The following is a 13,162-nucleotide window of genomic DNA, read 5'->3' on the forward strand; positions in this document are numbered from 1 at the left end:
AGCTTCAAATAATATCCTCCCTCCTTTGCCAATGCAGTGATCATTTCCATAGTTTCCCTATTAGTTGGCTCAATTTGGGTGGATCTTTGAGTTTGAATGGGTTCACCCCTTGGTCCACATTGAAAAGATAGCAGTCTCCTCTGCTCTTCTTCCAACTTCCCCCATTGTTCTTTCTCAGCATAGAATAACTCCTTCAACTGCCCTTTCCCATGATTATCAAACACAGTTTCTGTCGTGCCCTTGTTCTTCAGCAATTTTAGGCTCATCAACTTTTATGTTCATCAGGTTTAATAACCTACAGAAGAACTGCATCAATGGGCTTTTTCTGCCTTTTAGGCATAGCCTCCTCTGGTATATTCTCCGCACCAAATCTGTTCCTCCTCCTGGCATATCTTAAAATATCAGCCGACCAACTTTTTTCATCCTTTTTCATTTCATCAAATAAGCTTTAGTTCATCATCTCACTTGCCTTTTTCACCATTTCATCATGAATAGCATTAGCATCATAGATGTCAGAGACCAACTGCCTATCAGGGTTTTCTTTATTAGCTTTAGTAGTGGTAGTAGGAACAGTTTGTTCATTTTCAGTAGATTTAGCCTCAGCTACAGGGGATATGGTTTGCTGGAATTGATAAATAACAATTGCCAATGATTTGGCAGCCTTTTCAGTCTGCTGCAACCTCAGCAACCCCTCTATTACTTCTTCTTCTATCTCCCCATTTTCCTCATCAAGGTTCTTCTTTAACTCAACTTCCTCCAACATTATTTTCGTATCTTCAAGCTCTTTGTCAGATATAAACCTTGTGATCATCTCTCTTTGCATCCTTTCACCAATAATTTGATCATGTCTTTTTATGGCCTTTTCAGTAGATTTATAACAAATAGAACTTCATCACTTGATTGAATCTTTTTCATTTTCAATGGATGGAGTTGTGCATCATTTTCTGCCACAGCTTTCCCTTTCAACCTTCTTTTCTGCTCATCAACAGATTCATGCTTGGATGACTTACATCCCTCACCACAGTTGGTTCATTGGGAAAGTTGTCAATTTCATCAAATAATTCCTTCAGCTCATCATCCATCTTCTTGAGTTTTGAGGTCAAATCAACATCATCATCAGCGATTTCTTCAGTTTTATTAGTCAATACTGCAGTTTCACCAGAGATCACCATCTCTTCAATGCCACTACCAGCCTTAAAAATTACATCAGTTTGAGCCTCAGTCATCACAGCCTCAGTCAACACATTATCAGTCTCTTTTTCAGTTTCATCCACAACATTTTCTACCTCCTTCTCAACCTCATCTACCACATTCTTTTCCACCACCACATCATTTCATCCACATTATAATCTTGAATAACCTCATCTGACACATCATTTTCATACCCCATTTCATCTCTTTCTTCCTCCTCATCCTTTGACTCATCACTTCCATAGACATCACCAAGGTTTTTCAATACATTATCATCAGTCATGTTGATAGTAGGTGCGTTATCCCCCTGTTTCGGTGCAGCTGAAGTCTTATCAACCTCACTTACCAGGGCTTGAATCCTTTGTAGAGCCTACCCCAACATGGATTCCAACTCAGAATTCTTTTTCTTTAACCCCTCATTCTCTCTCTTCAAATCACATTTTACAAGTAATCTAAAAGTGGCATCAGGGGAAGGGGAGTTGATTGGTGATATGGGAAATAGGTCAAGAATTTGGGTTTGGATAGGATCATGAGGTGGTCTTTCTATTATGTTTGTTCTTGTTGAGGGTAATGGGTTTCTAGTTGGGATTGTAGGTATGTGAGTATGTATGATATGGAAAGTTGGGATATGTGGTTGGTCAGAAGTTTGTGAATGGGTTGGGGATTGGCAAGGTGTATTTGGTTGGTTTATAAGGTGGGATGGGATGTATTCAGGTATATAAGGTTCATGTTTAGGTTGGTCTGGTATGTTGGTTTGGGTTTGGGTTGGTGATTTGGTTTGGGTTTGGGTTTAGGTTTGGGTTTGGCTTAGGGTTTGGGTTTGTGTTTGTGGTGAAGTTGGTGGGGATGGAATATATGGATTATGGTTTTGGTATTGGGGTGGTGATTGGGCTTGGGGTGTGGTCGGTGGTGTATGAATAGGTTGGTTTGATGTCTCCCCCTAAGCCTCACTTGTATCCACAGCATGTATAACTCCAACATTTTCATCCTGCACCATAATCTGATCCCTATCATCATTATCTCCACTATCATTATCATTATCATAATCAGTTTCATCATCAGCATCCTCACCCCCATCCTCCTCAAAAGTCAATCTTGGTGATTCTGGCACCTTCATAATCTCCATGTTGTTATCAATTAACCATGGAAGAATGTCATATTTTACATTTGGATCAAATTTGCTTGTGGTCCCCAACCTGGAAATTCTTCTGTATACATTTGGATCTTGCAAGACATGTGTTGTGCCTAAGGTTGGTAGCTCAAGTCACACAATCTTAAAGATTTTTTGTAAAAATGTCGGGTAGACTAAGAATTTGTCATCAGTTCTCTTCCTCAGATTAGACATCAAACCTTCAAAGATGAGTTTTGAAAAGTTGAAAGGTTGGTTGTAGATGATTGCAATGGTGGCATTTTCTATATCCCTGCTCATGAGGGTCCAGGTACCCATCCTTGGTGTGAAGCCTTGAATAATGTGGTGCATCAAAAATCTATACAAGTTAGGGAACATTCCCTTCTTGAATTGTCCCTCATGAACATCTCCCTAATATCCCATTGTTTCTTAAAAAAATATCAACAATATGTGGGTAGAAACGTGTATGGGAGCATCCACATCATCATGTAACTGGAGACTGGTTCTAATTAAATTTTTAGTGATAACCACTTCATTTGCAGCTACAGTTGCCTTAATCCTTCAACCAAGTTCATCATCTTCCAGCTCAGCAGAATTCCAGAAATCCAATTGGTGGTTTATTTATATTAATGGACTTTCAGTGAGGGAAAATGAAGATTAGAACGTTGCATCCATCTAGTCACTAACTCCAACGGCCTATTATCGTCCGTGAGTTGGAGAAAAGCGCACATATTATGATTTTTCTCTAACGGATACGTCATATTTGCACAAACACAAACAAAGACACATTCAAAGAGACGATTAGTCATTAAAGTTCATATCTTTATCATGTATTAAGTTATATTTGAAGAAGAAATAAAATATAATCTTTAAGAATATGCTTTTCGACAATTTTTTAACCTACACAGAAAACAGAGATGTCAATAAACATGAAATTGAAGCCCTAAACCCATACAATTAGTGTCGAAAATCATTCAGTTGAAACTTAACAAGTCGGATTAAGTTGGATGACCAATTTAGGTTAGGATTATTAGAAAACAATTTAGATTCTAGGAAACGAGCAAGACGGCAATAATGGAAGAAGGAAAGAGGGAAAAATGTGAAATTAAAATTTTCTAAGCCCCCTTATATAGTGTACGCTATTCACATATGAAAGTGGGTTTTAAATGAATTTTGTCGTTTTGCATATGAATCCTGCCAAAAACCCAATTTTAAATGTACCAGTACAAAGCTTTCTCGATAAAGTACATTTCCAAAGCATGCCCATCCCAGAGTTTGCTCAGGTATTATAAAGTAATTAAAAATAAACTAAGTGGATAAGATGAAGAAAGCTTACTCGAATATACCAGATTGATCGAGAACTAAATCACAAGTTAAATAATCAGGTATAATTCATCAAATTGGCAACCTTACTCTTAATCAATAAAGAATCCAAAAATAATAACTTAGAGATATTTTGAATTGTCAGTCTTACTCGACTACATTATTCTTACTAACCTTACTCGATTATACTTAAACAATTAAAAGGTTAACTAATTTTAGAAAATACACTTAGGTATACTTCCAAAGTGAATTTACTCGATAATACCTTAAAAGTGCAAAGTGTGCTTGAGGAAAGTTTATGTGTTTAAAAACAAAAGTTTGCTCAAAGAAAATAGTGTGCTTGCAAAGTAAAGTTTGCTTAAAAAACTCTTGAAATATACAAGTATACTTGGAGAACACTTGGAATATTAAACAATAAACAACCGTGCTTTAAACATAAAGTTTGCTTGATAAAAAAAGTTTACTAAAAAACACTTGCAATTTCAGAAAGTATCGTGTAATTCAATCCAAATCTAAGAAGTATGCTAGACAAACACAAATTTCAACTAAAACACCCAAGTTTACTCGAAACAAGTATTTAAAGCATATTCATACAAGTATCATATATTCATCAAGTGTGCTTGATAAAGATAACCTTCTAAACATCCAAGTTTACTTGAAAGTATATAATTATCAAAGTGTACTCGATAATACACAAATAGTTTTTTTCAAAGCAAGTAACTATCAAGTTTGCTCGAATGAGTTAAACTTCAAATAAAAAACATAAGTATACTTGAAAGTTTGAAAACATCAAAGTTTACTCAAAATAACATATGCAGACATATTCATGGTTAAAATGCAATTCTTTTTGACTTAAACTTTATTTTAAACAACTTTTATCATTAAAATTCAATGTTTAAGAGCAAATGGTGCATAATAAGATCAAATTTTAGTTATATCCTTTCAATCCTTTTTTTGTTTTATGAAAACATTCAACATGGGATCACATTGATTAACTCACCTTTCAATACTTCATTCTCAGCATTATTATGACAGATCAGGCAGGTTAATAGCATGTTTAGACTTAGCATGAATTTCATTACCTTAGTGATATGTTTAAGGTTCAATTTAGTGCATAATACAAAAATGGATAACAATTATTGTACTATGATATTCCATATCTCTTCTCAAATCTTATTTCGCTTTCCCCAGATCACCCCAAATTGACTTCAACCCCCTGATATTTGGTCAAAATATTTTTATGACAGAACATATAAATTTTCTGTATGGATTTTTCTTTTCAAAATTTTCAAACATATTGAGGTTGAACGTTGGACTTACATGCCACGCAATGCGGACTTACTAGCCATCTATTCAAGGTGTTTAGGACTTATAATGATGCCCCACCTCTGTAATTCAAGGATTAATCGTCATGTTTGCATTTCTTTCATAATTTGTGAACATATATCAACTTTTGGTTGATCTAAAAATTTTGCTCACATTTGTTCTTTGTCATACACGTAAGATGTTTCATTTTGGTGACCAAATACCAACAGGCTCGTCTATGACAGGGTAATCACATTTATACCTATCATTCGATTTATCTTAAAACATGCATATTCAACAATATATCTCCACAATAAGCTTAGCATTTTCATTATGTTTATATCACCTCAGTTTTTACACATCATGGAAATAAAACCATACATATTAATGACTGCACTAATAGTCTTTTTAGCCTATTAAATCCATATGATTGACATAAATAATCAATCAACTATCATTTCCCAAAGGTTGGATCAATATTCATTGAAAACCTTTTAAGCTTCTTTAAAGCTTTGAACTAAATAATCTTATCAAATCTTAACACCATCAACTTGCTCGGTTTGCAAAAAAAATGTTTTGTAAAAAGCCCTTTTGAAAACTATTCATTTGAGAATACAAGTTTAACACAAAAACATAATTTTGACAACAGCAAAGGGTAACATATTCAAGAATAATCAGAGCATGAGTGACATGAATTAACACAAGCATAGTTAACATAATGTTCAAGCAAGACGTATTATGCAAATTCTATCCTGCCTAAACACATCATCAAATCAGATTACCCAACATATTCAGAAATATCAGATAAGCATATAGGTTCATCTATTCAAAACACATGCATACACACTAATCAAGATATTATCAACAATTACTGAAATCAAACCTAATCATCATTGATGCCTATGTTACACATATTTTCCTTCAAAGCACATATCTAATAAGCATAAACACATATTCATAGATCAAACACAACTCACTCATCAAGACCTTTCAAAAAATGGTCAGTTAGCACAATGAGCACACATCATCAATGAGACTTCATCAGAGTTGACCATGCCTAATGCTTTTAATAGAAAGTGAAATCTAGCCCTATCTAGTGTCTTGGTGAAGAAATCAGCCAAGTTGTCACTAGTGTCAACTCTTTTCATTTCAATTAGACATTTTTCACTACAGTCTCTTATGAAATGATTTCTTATTTCAATGTGCTTGGTGTTAGAGTGTTGGACTAGGTTATTAACAATGAACAAAGAAGCAGTATTTTCAATGAAAATAGGAGTGTTCAAGTAATTCAAACCGAAGTCCAGCAGTTGATTTTGAATCCAAAGGACTTGTGCGCAACAGGCAGATGCAACAATGTACTCAGCTTCAGCATTAGAGATTAACACGGTTGTTTGCTTCTTGCATTGCCATGACACTAGCATGTCTCCCAAAAATTGGCATCCACATGATGTAGACTTCCTACTCATGTTGCATCCATCATAGTCACTGTCAGTATAAGCAAGTAAATCAAAGGCATGGCTCTTTGGATACCATATCCCTAAATTAGGTTTCCCTTTCAAGTATCTAAAGATTCTCTTCACAGCAGTCATATGAGACATCTTTGGACATGACTAAAATCTTGCACACACAAACACATCAAACATAAATCAGGCCTTGAAGCAGTCAGGTACATCAAATATCCAATTTTAGCTCCATATCATGTTCATCAACAGACTCCCCGTTTTCATCATCTATCAAATTCTCATGGGTGTCCATTGGAGTAGAAGCAGTCTTCAACTCTTGATATTTGAACTTGTTCAAAATGTCTTGCACGTACTTTGATTGGCAAATGAATATACCATCATTCTTTTGTTGAACTTGCAATCCCAGAAAGAAATTCATTTCTCCCATTAAGCTCATGCAGTACTTAGACTTCATTACTTCCTTAAACTCCAAACACATCTGTTTATTTGTAGACCCAAAGATGATATCATCAACATAAACTTGTAGCTGGAGTAAATCTCTTCCTCTTTCTTGTAAAAGAGGGTCTTATAAATGGCTCCCCTGTGAAATCCATTAACAAGTAGGTGATTTAACAACTCATCATACCAAGCTCTAGGAGCTTGAAGTAGTCCATATAGAGCCTTGTTCAGTTTGTATACTCTATTAGGATATTCAGGATTCGCAAAACCTGGAGGTTGAGTGACATACACCTCCTTTTCTATTTTTCCATTTAAGAAAGCATATTTGACATCTAGTTGAAATACTCTGATCTTCTTCGAAGCAGCATAGGCTAAAATTATTCGGATAGCTTCTAGCCTTGCAACTGGTGCAGACACTTCCTCAAAATCAATTCCTTCTTCTTGTAAGCATCCTAGTGCAACTAGTCTTGCTTTGTTCTTCATTACAATCCTCTTTCATCCCTTTTGTTTCTGAAAATCCATTTTGTGCCAATTTCATACTTTCCCTTAGGCTTATTCACAAGTCCCCACACTTGCAGATTTCTTAATCGAGCCAACTCCTCTTTCATTGCTTCCACCCAACTATTGTCTTTTAAAGCTTGAAAAATGTTCTTGGGTTCAATTTGGGATAAGAAGCAGGAGTAAAAAAAATGTTTGCATATTCAAAAGCACTTCTTGTAACTCTTTCATGAATGTTCCCAATGATGTTTTCAGCAGGATGATTTCTTTCTACATAGGAAGTTTGTACAATTTGATCTGAACAGATAGTTGATCAATATTTGAATCATTAACATCAGGTTATTTAGTGATCAAATCTGATTCTGTTTGGTTCATATCAGCAACCTCTTCAACATTTTGTTGGGATGATGAAGAAATATCATTTCCAATGTTAAAACTTTGAAACAGCATTTCAAAATTTGATTGTCTATCAGCTTGTTCTTGATCTTGCTGATCTTCAGGTTGCACTTCATTATTCACAAATTTCTCTTGATCTCGTGATTAATTAAGATTGTATATTTGCTCAATTTCATCTGCAGATTCATCATTGGTTACTTTTTCAGTAAAAGAATATTCATTGATCTTCTCAGCAAACTTTGGCCATAATTTGTCTAAATCAACATTCTGTTTTGATGTTTCTTCAGGGATAATTCTCCTATACAGAGTATCATCAAAATTTTCAAGGTACAACTTGAAACATTTGATTAACTTTTCTTGATCAAATAGCCATGTTGTTCCATCAACAGTGTTGAATTGATTTTCATTAAAAACCACATCTACAGATTCAGTCACACTCAAATGATCTTTCACATAGACTCTATATGCCTTTGAACGTGTGGAATATCCAACAAAGAAATAATCCAAAGATTTTGATTGAAACTTGTTCAAATAGTCTTTAGTATTCAACAGTGAACATTTGCAATCAAAAGGTTTGAGAAACTTGATGTAGGGTTTTCTTTTGAGCAAAATCTCATGAGGAGTTTTGTCTTGACTTTTGTCTTGACTGTCACTTCTCATTACCTTCACCCTTACATCCTATTGATTCTCCATTCTTGTTACACAAGCTTTGATTAATTCAGCAGCTTGATCCTTGGAATTCAGAAAATAGACCCAAGTATATCTTGAAAAATCATCAATGATTACCAAGCAATATTTTTTCTTCCCAATACTAGGAACACTCATAGGGCCAAAGAGATCCATATGAAGCATATCCAATACTTGTTCAATTGATTTTGTAAGCTTTGCTTTGTGTGATGATTTGTGCTACTTTCCATTTTGACATTAAATGAACTTGTCATCCAGCTTGAATTCCCTTGTTGGTAAACCAATGATATGTTCACCTTTAACAAGTTTGTTCATGTTCATTAAATTGACATGACAAACTTTCTGTGCCACCACTTTGTTTCATTTTCAGTGGCCTTTTACACAAAACAAGTACCACCCCTAGAAATGGCATCTTTCATTCTTAGTTCATATAAGTTTCCATTTCTGGGAGTCATCATCATTATCATATCAGGAGGAATTACAAATTCAGGTTTGAGGATGAAACAATGAGAATCATCAAATCCAACCTTATAGCCTTTATCACACATCTGGGATATGCTCAATAGGTTATATTGTAATCCTTTCAGACAGAATACATTATCAAAAGACACTTTTCCAATAGTGAGAATGTCTTTCCCCACAATTTTCCCTCCATTTTCATCACTCCCAAATGCAACTGGTCCTTCAAACTTTTCTTCATAATCTACCAGTGACCTCTTGTCACAAGTCATGTGCCTGGAACATCAACTGTCCATATACCATACATCATTCACTAGTGTGGATTGTTCTTGCATAAATTAAAAAGGAAGTAATTAGTTAAGTGATGAAATACAAGCTGGCTCAGCTTGCAAATCATCAACAACATTAACACTTTTTGCATTTGGTTTGGTGTAGGTTCCCAGCCGGATCTACACAGGAGTATCTCGTAACACGAGGGTGCGGAATCCCCACGTAATACGATACGAGCATAAGATATATAATACGTTGAGACGATACACAAACACACGTTACAATACTAATAAACACATTTGTATTGCAACACTTCAACACGTGATCTCAATTATCATAATACACGTTCTAAAAAACTTAACCAAAACCAAGCTGAAGTGAGGTTTAAATAACCTCGACAACTTCGCCTAACATACTAGGCGAAGTTGTCACAACTTCGCTTGCCACCAAGTTCGCCTACATCCCAGGCGAACTTGTGTAATACAATATTCAAACCAAAACAAACTATCTAACACGATTACAGACACATACAAAACACGAGATACTGAACTACTGACATTATGCACCAACAAACTCCCCCTTGGCAGTAACTTCATATCTCTATCTTCATTCTCATGTCTATTAATCCCAAAAATCTCGTGTCACCCGTTTTCAAGCATGAACGCCCTGTCTTACACAGACAGAGACCACCCTCTGGTATTTCTTGGCTTCATTTTTCCATGCAGGAATATAGAATATCTTCTTATCGTTTAGCACCTGCAAGTCAGCTTGAGACAAATTTACCAAGTGCATGGGCTCATACACTCTTAGAATCTCCTGTTCGTCTTCATCTTCCATAACCGCTTCAGCTGTTTGGCTATCAACGTACCACCACTTGAGACTCTTTAAAACATCCTTGGGCATTGTCTTCATCGGCACTTCTTTCAAACACCGAATCGGCTTATATTTCATTACCATCTAAGGTTTACCATCAGCTCGCATTCCCCTTTCCTTATCTTCAACTAACTTCCCTTTCTGCGGCTTTAACAATTCAAACTTCTTCTCTTTCACACTTTCTTTCCACACAATCTTCCCAATTATTCTGGCCATATTGTCATCACTCCTATTAATCAAACCCAATTTAGCCAAATCCTTCAACTCACACTCATACAAGGTATTGAGCGATCTCAACATCCTCTTAAAATACTGAATCCCATCAAAGCGTTTAATCACAAAAAACTTCAACTGCTCATCATACAACCAGCAAATAATACCTTTCTTCGACTCAGCATACCATTTGATATTATAACTCTTTTTGAACACCGTTGGAACCGCTGGCTTCTTTGTCTTAAAAAACCACTGAGCGTAGCCTTCTTTTCATCTCGGCTGTTCTTCCCACTCAGACTCATCTGACACATCCATATCTTGACTCACATTCACCTTGTCAACATCTGGAATATCATGTTCTACACTGTCATCCACAATCTCACCTTCTTCTATCTCACTATCAATCACAATTTGTTCTCCTATCTTTTCAATCTCCTCAATAGGTAACACATCATCATCACCCACATCATCATCATCCACCATTTCCTCATCATCCACAACCACAACATCTTCACCACCTGATCCACCTGCTGTACCAGTTGACTCCCCCTGAGATGTGGAAGTCCCAAGAGTTTAGTCAGTTCTTGGCAACTCACCACCTGCACCTTTCGATGCATTGGGATCATCGTCTCTATCTTGACTCTTCTTTGTTCTCAACTCGCCGCCCTTGCAACTCGTCTCCCCCTGAGATGCTAAGAATTGTTTTAAAGCATCAAATAGTTTACCGTGCTCAACCAGGAGGGACGATTGGATCTGATTTTCTGCTACAAGTCACTGGATAGCTTGAGTCTGGATTAAATTTATTCTTTACTGTTCAGCCACTACCCGTTCAAGTGCAGCTATCCTTTCAGAATCAGACAAGGTAGCATCAAAATCGAAACGCATGTGAGAAACGTCTTGAGCATAAGGTGGAGGTATTCCCAAACTGGCTGGAGTATCAAAAGCAGGCTGAATAGTAACCGCGGGTGGTATTGTGACCGATAACCCCGCAGTAGCTACCAACATCGACTCAACAAATCTTGCAACAACCTCCGATGGAGTAACAGTAGAAGGTGGCAAGGAAACTATCTCCATAGCCGAAAACTGAAACGTGGTTGGTGGAATACCAAATGATGATGATGTTGTCACCACGAGAACACTGGAGGTGATCGGTACTGTCACAGTCATCGAAGCAGGAACCATAGTCATACCAAATAATAAGGGTGGAGAGAAACGAACCACCCATGAGCTTTCACCAGCTCCCGAACCCTCACCAGTTCTGACCCTCTTTGATCGTCGTATCAACTGGTCTAACTCCTCTTCGAAGTCAGATTCACTATCATCCGAGTCTTTCTTTCTCTTGCCATGTATTCTTTCTTGTCTGACCAAAATCTGTTGTGCTTCAGCGATATCATCAGCGGAGGAGTCAGAGTCGGTTCTCTCAGAATCTGCTATAGACGTAGCTACCATCGAAACATTTACACCAGAAGTCTCAGCTACTGGGGCTCGAACCTCAGCAGCTGGATCAATTTGTTCCATGTCGAAGAACCCTTGGCCACCAAAGGCAGCTTGAAGATCTACCTGTTCCTCCGGAGCTGCAACAGGATCATCAGGCAATGATTGCAGTACCACAGGTGGTGGTTGAGGAACATCAGCCTGTTGCGGTGTCGGGTCCCGAAATTCATCTCCAAGAGGAGCAATATAAGCAGGGTTCACCAAATAACCAAACAATGGAGTGTGCCGCGGATGAAGCTCTGGTTTTGCTACGAGCGCTTGACGACCTACATTGCGCAAAGATCCTCTTACTTACACTTTCAACATAACGGATGGGACGTCGTTGAGGTAGCGTAGGTGCCACATGATTCAAAATCATCTGTAAAATCTCGAGTACATTAAAAATCTTTCACGAGCAATAGCGCGTCTCTGACGATCAGTTTCATAAAACACCATCTGACTAAAGCTGTAGGGCTTGTTGTAAGTCAGGGCTGTCATAGCAGATTGCATCGTTGCCCCCATACCGTCAGTACCAGCTTTACGACCCGACATGCACACAATCATCACGAGCATCAGAAAACGCCACTGATCCAGTAAAAATCCCTTTCGTCTTTGAGTGTCACCCAATGGACCCGAATAGCCCATTCGTAGAAACGCACCATCTCTGAATGGAGCCGGAAAATCTGTTGGATCATCTGTAGTTTCAGCCCCGAACTGCAACGCGACCCTTATTTGATTTGCCGAGAACTGTACGACATGATTGTTTACTGTAGCGCGCATAACCGGAGGATCAACTCTACAGTCATATTCTACCGTTCGCCAGAAATCTTCAATATTCGGTAGAGAAATGAGGAGAGTTGTAGTGATGGCGTGAAAAATACGTGAGCGAACGAGGAAGGAGATGATCTCGCGATAGTCGTCGACACCACTAGCATCCGGATCCAAAGTAATATACATGTTGTGCCCCGAAAAGAACTATCGGTTGTTGTCACCACCTTCGTCACCACCAGCACCACCAGCTCCTGCTACAGCAGCCATATCTGCACAAGAAATGGTCTAAGTTAGAACATTGACAAAGCAGATCATAACTTCGCCTGTTACCAAGAGCGAAGTTATGATAACTTCTAATGTGCAGGCGAAGTTAGACATATGGAGAAGTTGAGTACAACTTCGCCCAACACATTAACTTCGCCTGAGAACAGCTAGACTATTTAATTATTTACGAGAAACTAGAGCAGGCGAAGTTAGACCTAGGGCGAAGTTGAGAACAACTTCGCCTAAAACCTAACTTCTACTAAATCTAAAACGGCGAGCAACTGATGTCCGATCATGATTTTGTTTGGTGTATTTGTGATTGAAAACATGAAAAGATGTTTCTATGGAGATCTAGACGATCAAATGAGTTACAAACATGGTAGAAACAGATTGTTTATCGGGTGTTTAA

This window comes from Bidens hawaiensis, unplaced genomic scaffold, assembly GCF_021521415.1.
Source record: "Bidens hawaiensis isolate Kalapana, Puna unplaced genomic scaffold, B.hawaiensis_p1.1 tig00003587_1, whole genome shotgun sequence".
NCBI classification, from domain to species: Eukaryota; Viridiplantae; Streptophyta; class Magnoliopsida; order Asterales; family Asteraceae; genus Bidens; species Bidens hawaiensis.